The following is a 23,542-nucleotide window of genomic DNA, read 5'->3' on the forward strand; positions in this document are numbered from 1 at the left end:
GCCCGGCGGTCCGATGGTGCGGCTCTGGGGGCGCGCAGGGCTGGGGGAGGCGCGGCCCCGCCCTCCGGCAGGAGAACAGGTGAGCCCGAGTCCCCGCTCCCGCCCCCCGCCCGCCTCCCCGCCTCCCCGCCGGCGCCCTCTGCGGTAACGCGCCGGGCAGGTTTCATCACCCACCGCCCACCCCACGGCGCCTCGTCCCCGGGTCTCCACGGCAGGACGCGCTGCGTGCCTCTTTGGGGCCGCCATGTGACGAGGCGGGGGGAGGGGGTGCGGAGACGTGCCGGCCGGGTCGTCCTCCGGGCGCCGTGCCGCTTGCAGAGCTCCCCTCCCGGAGTCCCGGCTGCGCCCTGGCGCAGGCGAGGCAGAGGCGGAGGAGGGTGAGGGGGAGCAGGGTGGCCACCGCTGGCTGCAGCTGACCAGCGAGTCCAGTGGCCTGAATCGGGCGGAAGGGGAGGAGGGGGCGGGGGAAGGCCCCTTCTGAATGGGCTCTCCCCGGGCCACTGTCCACCAGCCCTGCCCGACTTCCAGAGCCCCAGTTAATGGTCACTTTGAAGGTCCGAGTCTGCAGCTGTGGCAAGAAACGGACCACTCACGCCCATGATTCCAACAGCAATGCCTTCCTGCAGCCTCGGGTCTGCCAACCTGCTTTTGTTTGCACAGCGAACGTGGCTTCCTTTATTCTTGAAAAACCAACTCCTGCAGAGCCTAACGAACCGCCTTCTGGCCTCTCACCAGCTCCATGAGCCCCCGAATCGCTTGGGGAGGCTTCCTTGCCTGCTTCGTAGGGAGACCATGAGCGCTATGGGCATTAACAAGGCATCTGGCCACCTGGTTCTCGGAGCCACAGCAGTAGGAGAGGTCAGACGGGGGGCCAGGCCTCCTTTGCTGGATGCAGACCCTCACGTCTACTGGCTGGAAGGCGGTGAGGCACCGAGGCCTCCGGGCTCCTGCTTCCTCACGGCCTCGGCTCTGTACTGCCTTTGCCACCGCCACACCCTGGGGCTGCCCTCAGAATTAACACACTCACCTCGAGGCTGTGCCCCCGCCTCCCCTGGGACATGTGTGTCTCCCACCTGAGCCCACGGCCCCTGTAGAAGTAAAAGGCAAATGGCAGCTAGACTTTGAGGAGTTGGAAGTACAGGCGCTAGTTCCTGCTGTTTTCTCTCCGGGCCACTTGGCCAGGGCCTGCCAGGCAGAGGAGAACACCGTCCCAGCCAGTCCCACTGGAGCAGAGAAATTGCTGTAGAGTCAGTCTAGGCCCCAGGCCTGGGGGCGGGGGGGTAGGGTAGCCCAGAATGGTGAACTGGTTATGATCTCGCGCCCTCATTCTGTCAGCTCTGGAACTCAGGCCTGGTTTGGCAGAGAGTGGCTGAGGAGAGTGGGAGTGGAGGGGGACAGTAATCATAGTAACACGGTAGTTATTCTAAAGCAAACGCGAATTGAGAACAGACACTGTGCCACACACAGAGCTTCCGGCTTTGGTGTCCGCCCTCCATGGGAATGGAGACTTGGGAGGAGCCGGGTCAGGCCAGCTGGTGCTGCCCTGAGATTCAGCAGGGAGTCTGCCGGGATCAGCCCTCCTCACTGTAAGACCCAACCAGCCTTAGAAGGATGAGGCAGGCCTGCCTTGGGACACCCCAGGGCTTCTGTGGCTGATGCAAGGGACCCACACTTTTCTCGCTAACTCCGATTCACCAGTTAAAATCAGCGAGGCCAGTGGTCGGCAAACTCACTAGTCAACAGAGCCAAATATCAACAGGACAACGATTGAAATTTCTTTTGAGAGCCTAATTTTTTAAACTTCTTCTAACGCCACTTCTTCAAAATAGACTCGCCCAGGCCGTGGTATTTTGTGGAAGAGCTACACTCAAGGGGCCAAAGAGCCGCAGTTTGCCGACCACGGAGCTAGGCACTTCACGAGCAGTTCTTGGGGCAGAGGGAACTTGGGCTGGACTTGGAAAGGCAAGAGGATGCTGACAAGGAGGCAGGCGTTAAGGGAAAGAGAGAGGGCATCCCAGGAGGGAGGGTCAGCAGGGATCAATGCTGGAGGGGAGGTGGGGGGCTTGTGTCTGGAATAGGGTTGAGTTTGGTGTTAAGCTGGAAGGTAAGGGCACAGGTGTCCGGGACCCTGTTATCAAGGCCTTTGGGACAGATCTGTGCTCACCATACAAGACCTTGTCCTCATCAGGACGGCATTTAAGGAGGAGACGGCAGGGAGCTCTTAGCTCAGCTTCCCTTTTGGAATTAGGAATCGTGCTGGCATCTGGAGGATGTGGAGGAGAGGAATGAAGTCTTCATTTCGACTCCATGTGGGTTGGGATGCTCGACGGCACAGAAGGTGCTCTTGCTCAGGCGTGAGCAGGTGGGACCGTGGGGGATGCAACAAGTTGGGGGGGGGCGCGGTGGAGGAGCAATGATGGGTAGGTTGATGGGTGCTACCTACTCCAGGTTTTCTGTGAGTGCCAGAGCCTGGGTGGGTAACGTGGCGTCCCCGTCCCTGTGGAGAGTTCCTCCTACTGCAGGCCCTGCCCCCTTGGGGTGACTGTCTGGGCTGATGGCACCACCTCATGGTCAGCGAGGGAACTGTCTGACCAACAGTGGACTCTCCTGTCTCCCTGACTCCAGGGCCTGGGGCACTAATATTGGGTCTCCCGCCTTCTCCTGGGTTTCCTTAGCAGACCGGTCCGTGTGATGTAGGCAGACTTCTCACAGCCACACGATGTAATCCCCACCAGGGAAATCCCTGTCCAATTCTTGGCTTTTCCTCCCCATTCTTTGCTACCTTCCCACGTGAGCCCCCATCTACCCTCCTCACGGCCCCTTCGCATCACGCCCGTGTGGAGGGAATGAGAAAAGGCATCCCCGTGAAATTGGAAAAGACCAAAGAGCACACGGCTGTGACCGCTCCGGGCTGCCTGAAGGCCGGGGTCTCTCCCTCGGAAGCCCCGTCTTTCCCTCTGTCTCCTCTGTTACACCGGCGGGTTCCGGAATGGAGTTCAGGAGGAAGGGGGTCCCTTCAGGTGGGAGCTGGTTTGTCAGGGCCGCAGCAGAGTCGCCTCCTGCCAGCGCTGACGGACGGGGCGGGTCCGGGCGTGGACAGCTTTCTGAGTGAGGAGGGCCTCTGTGGGGCTGGGCGGCTGGGGAGCCTCGCAGTCACTTACAGTGTTGCTCATGGGAGGGAGCTCTGTTCTGAGTTTCCACAAAGGACCGACTCCCTGAGTTTGGGAGCGCACCCCTTCTGTGAATGGACCCCTTCCTCTGCGCCAGTGACTGATAGTCAGACCGCGCCCCTGGCCGGATGGAAAACACGGAAGATGAGGAAGATTTGTAAAAACCTCAGGGGAAGGGAGCTGTCTCCTCCACATACTTCCATTTGCCGGAGAGAGCGGGACAGCTGCAGTCACTGGGCGTCTGCCGTGGGCTGAGTGGTGTGTGTGCCTTGCTCTGAGGCCTCCCCCTGCTCCCTGGGTCCTAAACCTTGTTTCCTCACCGTGTGCGGAGTGGAACTCCAGCAGGGAGATGTCCCGGGTGGGGCGCCTGGTCCCCGTGGTGGCGGAGGCGGGGGTGGGGGTGGGGGGTGGTTAGGGGTAGGGAGAGGCGGGTGGAGCCCAGGGGTGGGCCACGTGGTGTTGGGATGCCATGCAGCTCTCTGTGACAGGTTCAGATTTGATCTGAGAACCGTTGGATTTCAAGTGGATGAGGGAAGAGCAGTTTTCCCGATTTTGAAAATCTTCCGCGAAATCACCAAATCTATGAATGTGACTTAACCGGCCTTGTGGAGGGAACTCTCTGACCTAATCTTCGTGGACTCCAATCTTAGTTTTGTTTTTTGTTTTTTGACCTCAGTCTTAGTGTGTTTTTTTTTTTCCTTCTGAGAAGTTCTAATTATTTGTAAAGGTTGAGATTTGATGACTTCTGTCTTTTTAAAAAGAAATCTCCCAAAGATCATAGAGAACATTTATTTATTTATTTTTTTAACAAAAACAGAGTAAAACTCATCCTATCCGGAATTTGCCACATGGGACCATTGGAACCACTTATAAATCTAAGATTTTTCATGGGGTGTTATAATCTCATTTTTCTTATTATCTTGAAACAGTTTTCATTTTGTCACCGTAGGAATTATTTTGTTATTCATCAATTATTGCCAATTATGCTAAAACATTAAAATAATGAGAAATGGAGGAATGCTGGAGAATCCTTTAGTTTTCTTGTTACGTTGCTGAGAGTACCAGGGCGTCTTTCAGGAAGGTGTAAAAGAAGCCGCAGGGCCCGGCTCCGTGGGTGAGCATTGACCTATGAACCAGGAGGTCACAGTTCGATTCCCAGTCAGAGACATGCCTGGGTCGCAGGTTTGATCCCCAGTCGGGGGCGTGTCGGAGGCAGCTGATTAATGGTTCTCATCACTGATGTTTCCGTCTCCCTCTTTCTTTTAAAAAAAAGAAGACACAGGACTCCATCTTTGTAGTGTTAGTGTTGCTTTCATTGCAGACAGCTGAGAGGACAGACATTTTTATTTCCTGCACAAAACGGGGACGGGAAGGACAGTGACACAGGGAAATGTTTCACAGTCGGCAGGTCAGTCAGAGGAGGCAGCTGCGATGCTCATCTGAAGAGAAGAGTAACATGGATTCCGTAAGTCAGGTCTCAGGCTGAATTTTCTCAAGGACTCCAGAATGGATGAATAGACGACGTATTTCTGGGGAGAAAAAGAAAGTAGGATTTTCTCATCCAGCTCAATATAAAGGATTTTACCAGTTACTATTTTACAGCAGCAGCCTGGACCGCCCTGCTTTGCTGAAGGACTGGGGCCAGTGGTCTTTTAGCTTCAGATGCAGGCAGATGTGCTTACACAGGGGTCAAAAGGAAACAGGTGACATGGAAATGAAAACAAAATGACCGGGCTGATCGCTCTGACTGGTGTTCATGAATTTAAAAATGAAAACGCTCTGCAGTTATGGAGAGAAGACGATGACCGCCTTCTCTTTCACGACCTTAGGAGCCATCACAGGGGCAGAAGTAACTGGTTTTACGACGCACGTGGGAGAAGAGCCAGGACGAATGACTGGCTAGAGCTTGCTAGCGATTTACCTGGGATCTGGACGCCGTGTTTATGGGATGGCTCTGTCCCCGGTTCACCCATGACCACTGGTGAACAGCCAGTTGCATTCACAGAACATTGCCCGTTTGGGTTTGTATACCTTCAAAGCCCGGGAGATATGCCATGAGAATGCGCTATGTTTAAATTATTAACTTTTCTAATAAGGTTTTAAAACTATCCCTTTATCCTATAAATTAGTCATAAAAACGGAAAAGGCTCCTGATGATGATCCTTTTTTCTAGTGTGCTGGGGCCTAAGGTTACATTAAAACAAAAACCCAGTAACTCCTTCAGGAGGATCAGTGGAGAAGTCTCCAGCCATTCCCAGCCCTTTCCCCACCCACCTTCCTCAGCATTAAGAGTAGATAATTTTTTTTATCCTCACCCTAGGATATGTTTATTGATTTGAGAGAGAGAGAGAGAGAGAGAGAGAGAGAGAGAGAGAGAGAGAGAAGCATCAATCGGTTGTCTCTTGTATATGCCCCTGACCGGGAATTGAACCCACAACTTTTGGATCTAAAGGATGTAACTCCAACCAACTGAGCCACCCGCCCGGGCAGATGATTGCTTTAAAGTCTGAATGAGAGACGTCATCATAACCCTTCTGTTTATTCTCCCCCCAAGTGGTGCTTGGTGCATCTCAACATTCAGAGGGGAAACAAATAACTGGACAGGACACGTGACATGGATACTGTATTTAGTGTGTGATACATGGGACTTTTGAGGTTCATTTTGACCATCCAAGATTTTCACTTTGTTTGAAGACTTTAGAACTTAACTGTTAACCCTTTGTACTCGCTTTTTTTCTCGATTCCTTTATTCTACTCGGGATTTAATTTTTTAAATATCCCAGATTTTACAAAGCGCGGCAGTAGAATAAAAAACTGGAGTTTCTTTTTATACAAACTTATTTATTTGGATTTTTTTATATTTCAAATTATTGATACATTCAAAGAGCTGCTACCGATGCTAACCGTGTCAAGTCACACTCGACATCCGAGTACAAAAGGTTAAGTCTGTTAGAGCTGCTATCACCAGATATCATTGACTGGGTGGCTTATACAACAAACATTTATGTCTCACAGTTCTGGAGGCTGGAAGTTGGAGGTCAGGGTGCTGGCTAGCATGGTCGGGTTCTTGGTGAAGGCCTGCTTCCTGATTACATAGTCACATGGCCTTCCTTGGCACGTGCACAAAGAGAGAGGAGGAGTGAGGGAATCTTGTGTTACCTTCTTTTTTTTATAAGGGCACTAATCCCATCACGAGGGCCCCACCCTCATAATCTATCTATAATTATCTCCCAAAGACCCACCTTGAAATACCATCACATTGAGGTTAGGGTTTCAAATATGAATTTTGGATGGGGACACATTCAGTCTTATTCATTCACAAGTGTCAAGTGTGTGTGTGTGTGTGTGTGTGTGTGTGCTTTTTCTCCCTAAGAGTGTGTGTACTTTTTTTCCCTAAGACCTTAAAACCTTGAGAAAGGCAGAAGAACTGAGGAGAGAGAAAAGTAAAAGAGAAAACAAAAAGATTTCAGAGGAAAGAAATAGGAAAGAACAAAGATAAGATTATAATCTAAAAGAAAGCCCAAGAATATTTTCTGATTCTTCTTGCTTTTGGCAAGGTTACAAACAAAAGTGGGTACCAAGATAAATTAGGCACATAAAACTAAAGCAAGAAGCTGGTGATCGATGAGGAGAAGATCATGTAAAAAGAACACAGCCCCCTCCCAGGGGAAGGCAGGAGGCTGGCCCGAAGGGGAGACCTTGTGAGCAGAATGGGGGTGCCCTCACCGAGCCATGACCTTCACTGTGGGCCAGACTGTGAAAGGGGACGCTGCTGTCCCTGGATGTCAGCTGATGGAGGAGATGAGGAAGGACAAGAACAGCTAATCTCGGGAATGAGTGTGCGACACAGTTTTTGGTGGGTGGGGAGGGTAGCGGCTTTGGGTCTAGATGTCATGGGGTTCAAATCTCAGTCTTGATAGCTATCTCAGAATAGCTGTGTGATGGGGGCCTGGTTACTTAGCCTCTCTGAGCTCTAGTCTGCTCAACCTAAGTCTGGGGATAATGCTATGTACTTCATAGGAATTAAATCAGATAGTGTGTCAAAATGCTTTGCTTCGTGCTTGGCACCTGCAGACACTGAATAGCCATTCTTTCCCCGGTGATTACAGAGGGGGTGTGGCAGGGGCCATTCTCTGGCCCACAGCCACATGTGAGCAAGAACCGTGACCTGCTGTTGCTTTGGGCATCGGCAGGTCCTCAGAGGGCAGGGAATGCTTGGCAAGCTGCCTCCTCCCCTCACCTTGGTGTGTGGGGGGGATGGGGGGTGGCGGGGGGGCTGCCTCTGGGGAAGCTGTGAGGGTCAGAACTGGGCACTGGTTGGCCTGCGGGCTCCCGTGTGCACGTCGCTGCCACATTGGCTTTTTGAAACGGCCTTGATGGACTGCTGGAGCAGAAAGAGAAATCTCTCCCTTCGCCTGTGTGTCGTCCAAATGGTATTTTTAAAGGTTTATTTTTGTGCGTGCACAGTGTTCCTGAATAATGTTTCCATAAGCACGGGCAAAGATAAACCTCGCGCGGCGCTCAGAATCTGCTTGGCACATGCGGAGCGTGGCCGCGTGGGCCCCGCCGGGCCCGTTCGTCCCTGGCCGAGTCTCCGTAGGAGGCCTTGGAGGAGCTGCTCGCTGACCAGAACCGTGGGGACACAGGCCACGGCAGTGCCCTCTGGGTGTCACCCCTCCCCCTTTCCCGCTAACGGCGCAGAGCCCAAGGCAGACGTGTCCACGGAGCCCCAAGGTGGGCAACGTTTGGTTCTCACGTGGCCACCCCGGGCGCGTCTCCACGTGGTCCCAAGTGGGGACCACACAGGCGCCTGAGGAACGCGGACGGCTGCGTGGCGGGTAGGACAGTGGCGTTCTCGCGACCGGAGGCCAGCCTGCACCACGCACACGTGGCCTGGCGACCCCGGTGGACATTCTGTCTGGAAGTCCCTGCCTTGAGCGAAGGAGCTTTTCAGGGTTCACAAAAGCCAAGGCCTTTCTGGAATTTTCTCTGAAAGACCCACTGCTTTACCTTCCGCTGGGTGGCTTGTAATTGACAAGCCACAGGCTCTCTCTTCTAACCCAAACCGCCACCCTGGTGGGTGGGCGAGGCGGGGCCTTGAGCACAGAAGGGCGCTGCAGACGACTTTGAAACGGCCCAAATTCCTCTCATTTCTGTTGTTTTTACGGGGGAAGGAGTCATCGGGGCAGGGGAACCAGTCCCCGATGGGGAGTTGCACTGAGGGTTTATAGAAACGCACACGCTGTTGGTAAAACAGGAACGGTTGGAGCGGTTTATAAGAGTCTAAAATGCCGCACAGCCTTCAGAATGCGAAGCAGCAGGAAACGGGGATATTTTTAAACAAGTATTTATAAAAGTAATTGGGTCCTCTTGATGTGGAGCACGGAGGGAGAGAAACTGCTAAGGAAGCTATATTGGACTTGACATGAAAGCGAGGCATGTAATTTGGGAGCCGAGCGCGGGGCGAGGAGCGCGGACACACAGTACCTGCGGGCGCGCTCGTCCCGGGAGCCGCAGACAGGGACGGACGCGCCGCCCCCCCAGCGCCCGGCGGGACGCGGCGCTGCCAGGCCTGCGGGCGGTGCCCAGGTATGCCGGCTCCTTCCTGAAACCCCCGTTTAAAACTCCACGGCCCTCGCAAGCTGATTACATGCAGACGGGACAGAAAACACACGTCTCCTCCGAGAACGCTTTGGTTAAAATTAAAAAATGCGGCGGAGGCCGTGCCAATAATTGACTCGAGGATATCTGAACCAGATGCTGCTAGCCCGTAATTCTGAGTAATTTGCCAAAATTATGTATTTACTCTAATCCCAGAGAGAAAGTTAAAATATGCATGACTTTTGTTATTTGTGATGCAAAAAAAAAAAAAAAAAGAATCCGATGTGACTTCTCCTGGATGGAGAACACGCAGGATGTCTGCTGACGACTGCCTGACCTGCACTGTCGGAAAAGGGTCCTCAAACACCCAGTGGCCTGGGCGGCCAGGCAGACATTTTGGGGTAGGACGATAATTCATGAGAGGGTGCCCTTGCACGATGGCGGGGTTTCTATCGGGGGCAGATTCCAGTTCCCTAGTGGCTCCGGGTCGCGGGCACATCGTCTTGTTTCTGTGATGCCAAACATCTGGATGAAAATGGAAAAAAGAAAATTCAGCCAGCTGTCTGGGTTTCTGTTCCCTGGGGAGCCAAGCTGTCGAGGAGGGGGGTGGCTGGTCCGTGGACCACATTTTGTTGTTCCTGTTTAGCGTTAGTACCTCCGTGGACAGGGGTGGTGGCCAGCACGCAGGCTCCGCAGCCAGCCCGTCTGGGTGCAGACCCTGGATGTAGCCCCGCGCTGTCGAAGGGGTGGCCACTGAGGTTCCGTGCTGCGTTTCCTCATCTGTGAAATGGGCGTCATCAGAGCATCGACCTGGTAGGGCTGCGGGGACTTGATACAAGGACTTTGTACAGTGTCTGGACGCGGTGAATGCCCTCCATGAGGTTACCCATCTTCATTCTTCACAGGATTGGAGACCCAGGGAGGGCAGTCCTGGAATTTATTCCTTTTGTCCTTTTTTTAAAAAAAGTCCTTTGTTAAAAATGTTTTTATTCATTCTTTTTGAGAGAGAGAGAGAGAGAGAGAGAGAGAGGAGATATGAGAGAGAAACAGCCATGATTGCCTCCCATCCCCACCCCGACTGGGGACCAAACCTGCACCTAGGCAGGTGCCCTGCCTGGGAATCGAACCGACAACCTTTTGGTGCCCAGGATGGCGCTCCAACCACTGAGCCACACCAGCCAGGGCGCCTTCTGTCCTTTGGACAAATGAGAAGTATAACCTGGAAGGGGAGGTAGATATTTTTATTGTGGTAAAATATACAAAACACAACACGTACCATTTTAACCATTTTTTTAAAATATATTTTATTGATTTTCCACAGAGAGGAAGAGAGAGGGATAGAGAGTTAGAAACATCGATGAGAGAGAAACATCGATCAGCTGCCTCCTGCACACCCCCTACTGGGGATGTGCCCGCAACCAAGGTACATGCCCCCGACCGGAATCGAACCCGGGACCCTTGAGTCCGCAGGCCGACGCTCTATCCACTGAGCCAAACCGGTTTCAGCCATTTTAACCATTTTTAAGGGTATGGTTCAGTGGCAGGAAGTACGTTCACAGTGTGCAACCATCACCCCCATCCGGCGACAGGATCGTTGCGTTTTGTTCCAGAAAGAATCTCTAGGACGCGTGGCCGCTGTCCACCCCGCCGCCTGGCCCACGCCCTGCACCTGAACGCACAGGGGCCTGGCTCTGTTCCCTCTCGGCTCCAGGCGTGGCTCTGGGCCCCTCCTACAATGCACAGCGGGTCTCTGCCAGCCCTCCAGGCCCTTCCAGGCTCCCTGCCTCCTGTACCATCATCCGGTGGGTAACGCCTGGCCTCACCAGCATGGCACTCAGGCATTTAACCTTCACACCCGCCCGGCCGGCGTGGCTCAGGGCCTGCGTGTCGACCTAGGAACCAGGAGGTCACAGTTCGATTCCCGGTCAGGGCACATGCCTAGGTTGGGGGCTTGATGCCCAGTGTGGGGCGTGCAGGAGGTGGCCTCCCTTTGATTCTCTCTCTTCAGTGATGTGTCTCTCTCTCTCTCTCTTCTTCTCCCTTCCTCTCTGAAATCAATAAAACAAACAAAACAAAAACGATGACTTCACGCTCGATGGCCCAGAACTTGACACACAGGCCCCAGAAGTGGGGGGAGGCCCTGGAACCCGGGCTGCCCGGGGGTGAGGGTTCAGCGAGCATGTTCCCTTGTACAGTGGGACGTGGGGTCAGCTCCGGCCTGGGATGGCACCCCTCTTGTGACTAGGTGCTTTGTGGGGTCTGTCTTAGCGAACGCAGTTTGAGGGGCACCGGGAGGCAGGCAGCATTCTCTGCGTCCAGACTCGTGCCCGCGATGGGTCCTTGCGTGTCCATGTGCCGCCGGAGAGTCGGGCCCAGGGAGACGTGAGTGCCAGCCCTGCCCCCGCCCCTCGCGTGTGGTGGGGCCTGAAACCAGGAGGCTGGGCCTGGGTGGTCTCCCGGGGGCGGGTGAAGCCTGGGAGGAGACGGGGTGCTGGCTTGCTCCGAGGGGGACAGACATGGTCCGAGGGGGCTGGGGCCCCCTTACCACTTTGTTTGGGATGCCGACTGGCTTCTGGCGCCTGCTCACATCCAGAAAACGCGCAGCCGGGGCCTGGGGCAGAGCAGACGCCGTCAGGTGTGTGTGGTGGAGGGTGGCTTTGGTCCCCAGCGGCACTCCTGTGCACTCAGCGCCCCCTCCTGCTCTAACGATGGGCCGCCGGCTGCTCTGCACGACCCGCTCTCCCTCCCGGCCGGTTCTGACCCGCACTTTCCCTCCTGGGGGAGCCGAGCCTCCCTCCTGGCTGCTTTACTGGGTCCCCGATGCGCACTGGCCTGCGGTTCCTCTCCAGGTCCACCCAGCTCGCCTGGCTTCGGAAGTGGCCCGGAGCTCTCTGGCTGCGCAGATGGGATGGGACCTCCTGGGTGGGGGGGACTTGGGGTTACAGACGTCTGTGGACAGCCTGCCTGTGGCGCCTCACGGTCGTCGGGGTGAGTCTTGCTCTCCCCTGAGCGGCCCTGGGGAAGGCGTCGCGGGTCTGAGCCGGGGAAGGCTGCACGCGCTTCGCTGCGGACCTGTGTGCTCGGAGGGGAAGGACAGTGTCGGGTTAGGCCAGAAGGACCCGCTCGCCAGGAAGTCTCTGCCAGGCCCGCTTTTCTGCCTCTTGCCTGGTTCCGAGAAAGGCTCTCGAAGTGGGACCCTGCCCGTAGGGTCAGGTACAGTACGGGAGAGGGACAGGCGTGCGGTGTGGCCACGGTCACGGCTGAAGAGCCCCGCTCGGGAGCATGCCCTAAACTCGTCTGGCCCGTCCGGAGAGGGGCTTGGGGACCGCCCCGGCGCCTGGGCTCCGTGTGGCAGCGCTGGCATGACGCCCGGGCAGCAGCAGGGCGGGTGCAGTAAGCGAGCTTTTCTCCTGTCCAGTGGGAGGAATGTGGGCCAGGCGAGTGCCGGCCAGAAGGAGGGGCCGCTGGCCGAGCCGCTGGCCGTCCCGCCGCTGCCGGCCACAGCCCCGCCGGCTGCCAGCTTGTCAGCACCTGGGACTGAGCCGCTCTGTCCTCGGGGCTCTGTGGGCGCAGGGGAGACAGCGGGGGCGGCCGCGGCCACTTTGAGGCGGGTGCAGGGCCGGCTCCGGGAGGCCGGTTAATTCCGGTGAGGATTCAGGCCAGGTGGCCGCTGGGAAAACACAAGTGCTTCGGTGATGGCCGCAGCCAGGCTCCTCACGGGGCTCGGCCACCCATTGCACACAGGCGTGGCACTGGCATGTGCAGACGTACGCATGCGCCCCCTGCACATACTCATGGGCACACGTGTCCGCATACACGGGCACATGTGCATGCACACTTGTGCACACACCGCCCATGCACATGCACAAGCATATGCATACATGGACGCACACTCATGCACACATCGCACACGCATGAGCACACACACGTGGATGCACACACATCGCACATGCATGAGCACACACACGTGGATGCACACTTGTGCACACATCCCACATGCACGAGCACACTCACACATGTGGATACACGCTCATGCACACATCGCACATGCACGAGCACACTCACACATGGTTGCACACTCATGCACACATCGCACACGCACGAGCACACTCACACATGGTTGCACACTTGTGCACACATTGCACACCCGTGGACATGCACCACGCAGCTTCCCTATCCAGCAGGCGAATGCAAAAGTCAAACAACCCCCTATTTATAGAAACGACAAAGCGAGCAGAACTTAGTAAAATAAATGGCAATAAGGTCTCATCCTTTTCTCTGTGGCCGCTCACGATAACCGTCCTCTCTCCCCTTCTCCCTTTCCCACTCTGCTCTGCGGAGGGCGGCTGCTCCCTCCTCTCACTCTCACTTGGGCTCTGAAAGCTGCCCTGGGTCTAGCTAGTACTTCCTTTCTTTTAGGGGGTTTGTTGGGGTGACACTGGTTAATAGAATTATGTAGGTTTCAGATGTCCTGTCCTAGGACACATGACCGCGTTTTGCATTGTGTGTTCACCGCCCAGAGTCCAGTCTCCTTCCTCGCCCTGTGTCTGACCCCTGACCCGCTCCTGCCTCTCCCAGCCCCCGAGGCTTGTTCTCGGCTCCCTCACTTGAAAGCTCTCACTGGCTCTCTCTGGGTGTAGGGTCACCTCACGGCCCCTGGAGCCAGGCTGTCTGGCTCCGAGTTCCACCTCTGACACTCTTGGCTGTGTGACTGAGCGAGCCACCTACCTCTGTGCCTCAGTCTCCTTGTCTGTAGATCGGGGTTAATAACAGCAGTGAGCCCAGGGCCTGGCCCAGGCTGAGTATCCAATCAGCTCTGATGGTTCTAGTTCCCTCCGGCCCTGCCTTGTCAAGAGTCGCAGCTCCTTGGCCTTGACCCTCTTGCCCTCAGCGATGCGAGGGCCTGTGCTTTGGGGAACAGCCGTCTTCCTTTTCCCTGTGAGCAGGAGGAGCAGGAGCCAGCAAGACAAGACCCAGGCCTCGCACGTCCTTCCTCCGCCCATCGGCGTCGCCTGCCTGCCTGCCTGCCTGCCTGCTCTGTCTTCACCCTGCCGGGCTCGTTCGGATTATTCCTAGTTTGCTTCACACGGTTCCTTAGCAACCCTCGCCAATAAAGGATTAGGTACCAAAATACTTTTGTTAGAATTCCAAGCATCTTAACTTATTAAAAACAATTTCTTTAAAAAAATAATTACTTCAATTTCCCCCTTCTTTCAAAAACAATGCAGATTTATTATAAAACTAGAGGCCCGGTGCATGAAATTCATGCACGGGGGTGAGGGTGGGGTCCCTCAGTCCAGTCTGCACCTTCTCTCAATCCGGGACCCCTCGGGGGATGTCAGACTGCCAGTTTAGGCCCGATCCCGCAGGCCGGATGCCTGCCTGATCACCCCTAACCGCTCGCCTGCCTGCCTCATTGCTCCTAACCGCTCACCTGCCTGCCTGATCACCCCTAACCACTCTGCCTGCCTGCCTGCCTGGTCGCCCCTAACCACTCTGCCTGCCTGCCTGATTGCCCCTAACTGCTTGCCTGCCTGTCTGATTGCCCCTAACTGCCTCTACCTCGGTCCCCCCACCCCCCCGCCATTACTTCATCCGGAATGATGTCCGGAAGGTCATTTGGCTGTCCAGTCTAATTAGCATGTTATGCTTTTATTATTATAGACTAGTAGCCCTGCACACGAATCTGTGCACCAGTAGGTCGCTACCCTGCCCTCCTGTAGCTCCCTTTGCCCCCTCCCCTCATAGCTTGCTGCCCTGCCCCCTCCTGTAGGTCTCCGCTGCCCACTTGTAGTTCACTGCCCCACCCTCCTGCTGATTGGTGATCTGGTCGTTATGCAGTCGGTCATTACGCGGTAGGTCGTTACGCCTCAGGGCATAATGGATAATTAGCATATTCCTCTCTCATTATATAGGAGGATACTTAGAACACCCAGGTCATCAGAAAGAGTAAGAATCACCCTCTCCTAGCATCTTGGTGTACATTCTCCTGGATCAGACACACGTGTAGACGTACGGATTTACATGGAAAGGGAATTGTTATACACATTCTTTTGGCAAACAGCCCCCCTCCCATTTCACAATGTTCACCTGTCCATAATGTTTTAAAATGACTTAAAAAGAACATCATACTTCTGATCAGGTGAAATGTGGCTTCTCCGGGGGACACAGTGTCAGTGGAGGGTGGCCCTGGGATGGCAGGGGGCTGGAGCGGCACACTGCGGGGGAGGGGGGGAGGGCTGCCCAGCCCGGCACTTGTGGGAGTGGCAGGGAGGATGCAGTCGGATGGGGCATGGAATAGCCATGGCCAGTTGCAAATCCCCCACGTCTCTGAGCCTCAGTTTCCTCAGCTGTGAAATGGGGATAAGGACACCTTGCAATGTTGTGTGCGGATTAGACTTCAGACATGCTGGGGCCCCACTACTGTCCCCACAGCCACCCTTGTCCTAAAAATGGGGTGGCCGTGGGGACAGTAGCGGCAGACGGCTGGGGAGGCCTCCCGCCTGTGTCCTCACGCTGGCGGGGCCCCAGTCCACGCTGGAAGGCGCTGGGTCCACATGCAGGAGTCACGCCTCTCCCTGAGCTGCCAGGACTCCGGGTCCCCCGGGTGGGGAGCGTTTCTCTCTGGTAGGAGGTCCCTGCAGCTGCTGGAACAAAGGACCGAAAGCTGGAGGCTCCAGACAACACCAGTGCGTTAACTTCCGTTGTGCGGGTTAGAAATCCGACCTGGGGGCCTCGGAAGCAGAATGAGCTCCCGCTGTTCCGCAGAGGGAGGCCGCCGCCCTCCGTCCTTACAGCCAGCACCTCTCTGCCTCCCTCCCCCCCCCCCCCCCCCACGGACCCTGCTGATGGCCCTGGGCCCCTGGATAATCCAGGCTGACCTAATTGGAGGTCAGCTCATTCACAGCCTTCATCCCCTTTGCCATGTACAGTGTGACACGGCCGCAGGTTCTGGGGGGCAGGAGGACAGGTCTCCGGGGCCCCTCTGCTGCCCAGTGTAGCCATGACCCTGCGCAGTCCTTTAGATCTGTTGCTGCTCCTGGTCTCAGGTGCAGAGGCAAACGCCCGAAAGACTGAAATCATGTCTTGTTCTTACCTGACTTGCCTGTGACTTGATCTTCCAACCTGGTCTCCCTACAGGTGTAGGGGAGGTTTCCCAGGTGAGGGGAGCAAAGGGAGTTTCAAAGGAATCCATTGAGGGGTCCTTTTCACAGACGCACCTGCCTGACGCACCTGCCCTGGAGCCCAGTTCTCCTCTCCTTCTCCTTCCCGATGCTGTTCTCTCATTTCACCCGGAAAGACTCAGGCCTCCCTCGCCGCGGAGGGTCAGACAGTGACATTCAAATAGTGGGATCTAGGGGGAGGGGAATTGCGAGATATCTGTAATACTGTCAACAATAAAAATACATTTAAAAAATAATAACAAAGTAAAGGAAGAATTAAAAAATAAAAGATTATAGAAATTATGCGTATAGACACATTTCAATGAAAATTTTTTTTCTGTGTTACAGAACCATTAACATTATTTATTGTTGGCAGGCATGTGAAAAATTTAAAAAACGCTCAAGAGTTTTCAGGAAGAAAAGGGTAGTGGGGTCTGCGAAATCTTCATGCCCTCCCTCAGCCCGAGGAAGGCAGTTTTAATAAATTGTGTTTATTTAACACGTACACACCAGTATTTTTAATCCTATGTAATAAAAGGCTAATATGCAAATTCACTGAACAGCGGAACAGCCAGTCGCTATGACATGCATTGACCACCAGGGGGCAGATGCTCAATGCAGAGATGCCCCATGGTGGTTAGTGCGCCCCCACAGGGGGAGCACTGCTCAGCCAGAAGCCAGGCTCACGGAGTGGGCCTAAGCCATCAGTCGGACATCCCCTGAGGGCACAGGCCAGGTGGAGGGGGACCCCCCACTCCGAGTGCACGAATTTTGTGCACCAGGCCTCTACTATATCAATAATAACTGTGTGCCAATAATTATCGCGAGGGTAGCTCAATCCAGAGGAAAAGATTTAAACGCTCACAGTCTAATGGTTGCAGAAATTAAAAAAGTAAACCAGCATTTGGGTTTATATACAGTTCCTGCATTGAATTATTGTAGGGTGATTAATGAAATACTTTCTGTCATAAAAATGGCATTAGAATAAAATTCTGCAAGAAAAAGCAAGTAAGATTTCCAGGAGGAAAAATGTGCTCTTCTGTCTTATGAAGAAGGTCTGGCTCGTGCGTTTTTAAAACAGCTGACGGCGGGTATCACATTTCCATGGCATTTGGATTCCGTGGGAAACACCCCCAGACTGATGTCACAGCTTCGTATGTATGTAAACTGTCAATATTTACAATACAGTGGCGACAGCATCCCTTGTACCATTTCAACGTATGGTCAGACTTTTAGAGGTCAGCCAAAGATGTGCAAGGCCCACACAGTGCATCCAAGTTCCGTTAGGCGTAGGACGAGGAGTCATTGGAGAGCAGCTGCCCTGTGGCACCCTACATAGGTGATTAAAATATGTTTCTATTTGAGGAGGGATCTATTTTTAATTTTAATTATGTACTTATTTTTTAAAATATGTTTTTATTTATTTCAGAGAGGGAAGGAGAGAGAGAGAGAGAGAGAGAGAGAGAGAGAGAGAGAGAGAGAGAGAGAGAAACATCAATGATGGGAGAGAATCGTTGATCATCTGCCTCCTGCACGCCCCCCACTGGGGATAGAGCCCGCAACCTGGGCATGGGCCCTGATCGGGAATCGAACCGTGACCTCCTGGTTCATAGGTCGATGCTCGACTACTGAGCCACTCCTCTGCTTTCCTCTGTCTCTTTTAGAATCGCATCTCTGACCCACGAGCTTCCGGTGAAGGGGCTCTGGCCTCCGTGCCAGCTGTGTCGGGGGCAGGGTACCCAGTGCAGCAGCTGCTCCTCCCCTCCCTTATGCCCCCCCCCACACCCCTCCCAACACTCCCGCACCCTCCCTCACCTATGCTCCGGCTGACAGTCTCCTGACTTCTCGTTTGCAGGAATGAGTCCATTTTTAGGAGTGATGAGTGGATGGAAAAATGTCACCAATCACTCATGACAGATGTCGCCAGAACTTAATTAGGACCAGGCAGTTTCAGCTCAGAGACCTGGGAGTGCTGAGGGCGGGTGCTGGGCCGCGGAGCTCGGGCTCAGGGTGGCGGCAGGCTCTGTGCGGGCAGGGCGCTCTGCAGGGTGGGGCGGGCAGAGGCATCAGATGTAGTTCCCACCCCCAGGGAGGTTGGAATGAAAACTGTAAATATTTGTGTGTGAACGTAAAACAGATAAGACATAAAAATTATATTCACACTCCTGCCCTCACCCCCTGTCCAGATACCTCTCTCTGCATCTGTACCTCACAGCACCTGTCCTTCTATGTTACTAGAGGCCTGGTGCACAACATTCGTGCACTGGGGTGGGGGTGGGGGTGGTTTCCCTCAGCCTGGCCTGTGCCCTCTCTCAGTCCGGGACCCCTCAGGGGATGTCTGCCTGCAGTGGAGGCGGGAGAGGCTCCCACCACCGTCGCTGTGCTCGCCAGCCGTGAGCCCGGCTTCTGGCTGAGCAGTGCTCCCCCTGTGGGAGTGCACTGACCACCAGGGGCAGCTCCTGCATTGAGCATCTGCCCCCTGGTGGTCAGTGCACGTCATAGCGACTGGTCGTTCCGCTGTTCGGTCGATTTGCATATTAGCTTTTTATTATGTAGGACACCACCTCTCTCTCTATAGAGCATATAGTGGATTTTGGTTCTCTCCTGGCTGCTCAAGTTTACCTCCTCCCTCTGCTAACGGGGACTGTGGTCCATTAAGGAGGGATGGGGGTGAAGTATCGAGAACCTTGGGCTGGGGTTTTAGGGGGATTTTGATGGGGAGTTAGTCAAGACTGGGCGTGGGGAGGAAGCTGGCGGGGAAGCTGGGGGTCAGGAGAGCTGGGAGCTGAGGAGAGCACAGGGGAGAGAGGGGGTACTGTTGGTCTGGCTTCTGATCAGCTCCCCTTCGGTGCTCTAGCAGAGATGCTGGTAACGACGGGAATGACTCTGAGTTACGCTTGATCTCCAGGCTGCTCTCTGTGACATCAGACGACACTGGACACGGGCTGCCCGGCTCGTGTTTGGTTGTGTGCGTGTCTTCATTGCGTTAAGGCCTAGGGGGGTGTAAATGAGCACATGCTCAGCCTTCGTTCTTGCTGAGGCTGCACTAAAAACAACAACTCCCGTGTACACCAGGCCAGCGAGGCTGTTGGAAAATGTCTTCTAGGTGAAATGGCCGTTTCATCCTGCTGTTCTTGTGCTTGAGACGCTGCAGGCCCTTCCCGGCACTGGAAGAAACGTCCCATTTCCCTGTTGTGGCTTCAGGATAAGCCCTGCCTGCCCCTTCCAGGACCTCGGGCCCCTTCCCTCGCCGTCTCTGGCCACACGGGCCTTTCTGCTCCGGGAAGACAGTGCAGCCGGCTGCGCCCAGGGCCTCTGCACAGGCTGTGCCCTCGGTCAGCGAGGCCTTTCTCCCACCCACAGTCCCCCTCCCTTCCGCGTGGTGGGCTCTCCCTCATCCTTCAAGTCTCGGCTAAGATTTCACCTCCTCAGAGGCCCTCTCCGATCTAAACGCGGCTACGTTATTGCCCCATTATTACCTCTGACAGTACAGTGGTTTGAGTGCTGGACCCCAAAAGATAGGTCCTGAAACCTGGGGATGTGACCTTATTTTGAAAAAGGTTTTTTTTTGTTTGTTTGTTCTTTTGCAAATTAAGGTTAAGATTCCAAAGTGAGATCATCCTGGATGACCTGGTTGGACCCTAAACCCAATGACAAATGTCAGTGTAAGAGGCCGAGGAGAAATACACGGGGAGAAGGCCATACGAAGATGGGAGGCGAGACTGGAGTGAGGCGGCCCTAAGCCAGGCACACCCGGGGCCACGGGAACCTCCTCGGGAGAAATGTGGCTCTGCCCACACCTTGATTTTGAACTTCCAGCCTCCAGAACTGTGAGAGCACAAATCCCTATTGTTTAAGCCCCCTGATTTGTTACAGCAGCTACGGGCAACTCATACACATTGTGTCCTGCCCTTACAGCAGCTACGGGCAACTCATACACACTGCGTCCTGCCCTTTCTGTTTATATGCGTTACGCTGACTTGCTTTCACATCATGGGGTGGGCAACCTGGTTATTACCAACCCCTGGGCCCCCTCCACGCCGCACTACACGGCCAGATCCGGGTCTTTTCCGGTCTCCACTGTGTCTGCGGGGCTCAGCCCAGTACCTGACACGGCAGGTGCTGAGTAGGTATTGGATGAATGAAAACAAGTGGCGTGTTTCGTTATTTAGGATCCGCGGCGGACACGCCCCTCTGGAGAGCCTTTGCTTCGCTGGGGGTGAAAAGCCCGCCTCTCAGTGCTTGATTGACGTCCCCGGAAGATGTCTTTCGGAGGGGTGTAAGCGTCCCCTCTGAAGGTGAGTCCACGCTTTTCATTTTCCTTGCTAATCCTTTTTTTTTTTAAATTATATTTTATTGATTTTTTTTTACAGAGAGGAAGAGAGAGGGATAGAGAGTTAGAAACATCGATGAGAGAGAAACATCCATCAGCTGCCTCTTGCACACTCCCCACTGGGGATGTGCCCGCAACCAAGGTACATGCCCTTGACCGGAATCGAACCTGGGACCCTTGAGTCCGCAGGCCGATGCTCTATCCACTGAGCCAAACCGGTTTCGGCGCTAATCCTTTCTTACGGAAAGGGAGACATTCAGCTTCCCAGGGGTCCTTGTCTGAGTGACCCCAGACACCAAGGTTGGTCGGGCAGCCTGGCTTGGAGGGGGTGCGCCCCAGGCCCGGGCACATCAGGTTTCGGTGCCAGAGAAAACACATCCTTTGAAGAGAAGGGCGCGCGCCGAAGGCTCTGTCGACTGTGAAGGCGGAGGGGATGGCCCATTTGAACTGGCTTGGTATTCGCGATAATATGTGGTTCAGGACTCAATAAAAGGGTATAATTCTATCGAGGGATTCCACTGAGCTCATAGCCCATGGGATGCGGCCCGTCAGCAGAATGCGGAGACGGGGTGACCACAGAGTGTCAGCAGGGACCACTCCGGGCTGCGGGTCACTCCCGAGGAAGGATTATCCCAGGGCGCCTCTAGACTACATGCCTAGAAACATCGGCGCCCGAATAATTGAGTTAAATCATGCGAGTGTGTCCCAAGGACCACAGAGGAACGAACGGTTTCATTGTGTGGCATCAATGAAACTTGCGTACCCAAAACATCTGTCTCTAAGGATGCCGTACATAAGCCAGTGGGGGTTTGTCGGAACTCTGGGTGGAAGCCTTTGCCTTTCTCGGGAATCGTGGCAGCAAATGTGAAAAGCATGTGGCGTGAGACCGTAGGGAGAAGTGCGGACTGTGGCCAAACGGAACGTGAGTGTCGCTTGAATGGATGTTTGCCAAGCAAAACATGTCTGCAGGCCAGGGTGTTTCTCCTTCCACTAGACAAGGGGTTAAAAGACTCCAGCCCCCGTCCTGGCAAATAAAATCTGTTATCGGAGCACAGCCACGCCCCTTGGTTTACGTTCTCTCTGTGGCTGCTTTGGGCCACGAGGGCAGAGCGAGTCGTTGTGCAAGAGGACAGATGTCCTTGAACTCCTAAGATGTTTATCATCTCACCTTTTACAGAAAAAGCTTGCTAACGTTTGCAGTAGACCAGGAGCGTCTAGAGGGCGGCGTGGCACTCATTTTAAACTTCGTAATCATTTATTTTGAGGAGGAGACGTCATACCGTCGATGGCCGGTCCAATGGCCATTCCCCTTCTTCCTTGCTGACGGGGGCAGCCATGGGCTCGGGTGGGAGCTGGGCTTCTCCCCGGGTGGTACATGGTGATCTCCCCTGGTGATCCCTCCCATCCCTCCACCGGTGCTGCGGGCCTAGGCTTGTGATGGGACGAGATGTGGGAGTGGACGCCTGCCGACGTGGGCCTCCTGGGGGTTCTGAGAAGGGAAGGTGGCACCTGATGGGTTCCTGCTCTTAAAACGGGGCCCACGGAGTGCTGTCCTTCCTTCTTTTGCCTCCGGACATGGTCGTGGAAGGACGAGGTGCAGCAGCTAGAGCATCCTGGGTCGCCCCCAAGGCCGGAAGCCAGAGCTCAGGGTCTCGGAGTGGAAGAGGAAGAGCGTGGGTTCTAATGTCAAGGAGCAAATGAAGCTAACGGAGCCGGACCCTCCCTCTCTTGGCGTTGGTGGCTCCATGTCCTTCTTGCCTATTCACTTTCAATTGGGTTAAGAAGCTCACACCCTAAAGAAGGTAAAAGGTTATGCGGTTGGATCTGCCTCCTCATTTCTGCGGGGGGTGGGGGGGGGGGGCGGTTTCTAACTGTTGTGCCTGTTTGCCAGGAAGGACTTCATAGACTTGGTGACCACGCTCTTTGATATTATTTTATTTTTACACTTAGACCACTCCTCTGTTAGGAATTAATTGTTTTATATGGTAGGAGGTAAAGCTCTAACTTTGGCTTTCTCTTAGATGGAGGAAAAAAAAATTATTTTTTCCATGTAGATAGGATTTTCATAAAGATAACAATATTTTCTGCACTGGGAACTAAAGACACGATCGGGGGTTTTTGATAGATATTATCTTAGAAAATGGCTAACCCGCCTGGCCGGTGTAGCTCATTGTTTGAGTGTCGATCTATGAACCAGGAGGAGACGGTTCTATTCCTGGTCAGGGCACATGCCCGGGTTGCAGGCTTGATCCCCAGTAGGGGGCGTGCAGGAGGCAGCCAATCAGAGATTCTCTCTCATAATCGATGTTTCTTTCTCTTCCTCTCTCGTCCTCTCTCTGAAATCAATAAGAAACATATTAAAAAAAAGAAAGAAAATGGCTAACCTGATTGATTGTCTTCAAGTATGCTGCTGATGCAACTAGATTGTTTCCTAATTACCAACAAGGAACTTAAAGGAACAGAAATGACAGGTTTTAAGACAAACCATATCACGTAAGGGAACCCCGAGCCTGTTAAATACACCCGACTTGGACCACCCCAGGAAAAGGTGTTGGTGGTTCCCTGGTGCTGGTTAGAAAGAAGCATAAAAACTGATCAGCATCTTTTTTAAAAAAAAAATATATATATTTTATTGGTTTTTTACAAAGAGGAAGGGAGAGGGATAGAGAGTTAGAAACATCGATGAGAGAGAAACATCGATCAGCTGCCTCCTGCACACCCCCTACTGGGGATGTGCCCGCAACCAAGGTACATGCCCTTGACTGGAATCGAACCTGGGACCCTTGAGTCCACAGGCCGACGCTCTGTCCACTGAGCCACACCGGCCAGGGCCTGACCAGCACCTTGCCCTGACTTGAAGGAAGGCAGTTTGACTTGGAACCACAGCTCTTAGCTGAAGATCTTCGGTGCTGGGAGAGGAGACCCACTCTTCAGGCAAACCTGCCGAAAGCAGGGGCTGAAATCTCTGGCGGAATCTGAAACAAACATAAAGTCCGTGGCCAAAGCTTCGTTCCTGAAAAGATACCGTGAATAAGGAACTTACTCAGAGGAGGTACTTACAATGCACACACAACGGGGCGGTGTTTGGACCATGAAAAGGACACGTGCACACCAGTGAGGAAAGAAGATAGGAAAGCGGGCAAAGACGGGCACGGACACCGCTCAGCACAGGACGCGCGGGCGAGGCCCACGCGTGGATGAATTCTTGCTCATCTCGGGGATTCAGACCAAGTCCCCAGTGAGAGGACCCTTCCCCCCACTTCATTGGGAAAACG

General features: G+C 54.2%; 1 long non-coding RNA gene across 1 annotated transcript in view; it reads left to right on the forward strand.

Moving 5' to 3' along the window:
• The window catches only part of LOC129149520 (uncharacterized), a 67,649-nt gene continuing 44,107 nt past the window's right edge, over nt 1-23,542 (forward strand). The window contains exon 1 of the long non-coding RNA XR_008556446.1: nt 1-79. This is a non-coding gene — a long non-coding RNA (uncharacterized LOC129149520). The remainder of the gene's footprint in view (nt 80-23,542) is intronic.

The sequence above is a fragment of the Eptesicus fuscus genome, chromosome 6 (assembly GCF_027574615.1).
Source record: "Eptesicus fuscus isolate TK198812 chromosome 6, DD_ASM_mEF_20220401, whole genome shotgun sequence".
Classification (NCBI taxonomy): domain Eukaryota; kingdom Metazoa; phylum Chordata; class Mammalia; order Chiroptera; family Vespertilionidae; genus Eptesicus; species Eptesicus fuscus.